Source organism: Scyliorhinus canicula, chromosome 13 (assembly GCF_902713615.1).
Source record: "Scyliorhinus canicula chromosome 13, sScyCan1.1, whole genome shotgun sequence".
NCBI classification, from domain to species: domain Eukaryota; kingdom Metazoa; phylum Chordata; class Chondrichthyes; order Carcharhiniformes; family Scyliorhinidae; genus Scyliorhinus; species Scyliorhinus canicula.
In genome coordinates this window covers 57059410-57060518 of record NC_052158.1, presented here as the reverse complement: position 1 = coordinate 57060518, position 1109 = coordinate 57059410, and the positions used below count along the sequence as shown (strand labels likewise).

The 1109-nt window shown below is 53.7% G+C and overlaps 1 long non-coding RNA gene across 1 annotated transcript; it reads left to right on the top strand.

Annotated features, from left to right (window-relative positions):
• The first annotated feature begins 405 nt into the window (after positions 1 to 405).
• Positions 406 to 799, top strand: LOC119976404. The gene is made up of 2 exons (XR_005462926.1): positions 406 to 508; positions 636 to 799. It is a non-coding gene; the product is annotated as an uncharacterized LOC119976404 (long non-coding RNA).
• Positions 800 to 1109: the final 310 nt, after the last annotated feature.

The window sequence follows — 1109 nt, the reverse complement described above, 5'->3', positions numbered from 1 at the left end:
CCAACCTCTCCTCCCTTTCACTTGCTCAAGATCTATTATTTTGCCAACCACTCAGTTCTGATGAAAGGTCCCCGGAGAATCACTCACGTATCGCCCGCGCAGTCTATTCGGCGCGGGTCGCCATTGACAAAGCCCCCCCCCCCCCCCCCCCCCCCCCCCCCCCCCGAGATTCATTGAGGGTAACTGGCCGAGTTCCCGATGGTGTGGTTCTAACCACGCATCGGCCATCAGGAAATTTGGGTGGCGGCTGCGGACTCAGTCGACAGCCGCCCTAGTAGGGGGCAGGGGGGGATCCTTAACCCGGGGGGAGGGCCTCATGGATGGTGAGGCAAGCGATCAGGCGGCACCAATCTACAGGTGCGCTCGATCTCGGGGGGACCTACCTCTTCCATCATGGTGCGCGGTGCGAGTCCACCATGTCGCACTCCCGACCGGAAGTGCAGGGCCCCGCATTCGCAGCCAGAGCTGCGGGAAGCCGTAGTTCAAAAGCCCAGCAAGCCCCCTGCAGGTAGGAGAATCACTCTCGACTTTCTTAAGGAAAGTCTAGGTGAAACGTCATTGTTTTGACGCAGGCGTGTGGACATAGCCCCATTTTTGGAGAGTCCAGCCCCTTAACTCTGTTTCTCTTGTTGCAGATGCTGAGTATTTCCAACATTTTCTGTTTTTATCCCATGGAGCAAGATGGCTGCAAGAGGTTGAGTCTTCGGAGGGGAGAAAGAAGAACGGAGGAAGTTGGTGAAATTCTAAAGCTCACCACTCAGTAACTCTGTATGTAAAACAGATTAAAACAGAAACCCAACACTAACTCTTATTTTTACTTCTCTCAGGTTTGCACAACAGCATGGGCATCACAATGGCACAGTGGTTAGCACGGCTGCCTCATAGCACCAGGGACCCGGATTCATTTCCGGCCTTGGGTGATTGTGCGGAGTCTGCACATTCTCCTCCTGTCTGTGTGGGTTTCCTCTGGGTGCTCCGGTTTCCTCCCACAGTCCAAAGATGTGCATGTTAGGTGGATTTGCCATGCTAAATTGCTCTTTTCAAGTGCCGGTGTAGACTCGATGGGCTAAATGGCCTCCTTCTGCACTGTAAATTCTATGAAATCATTA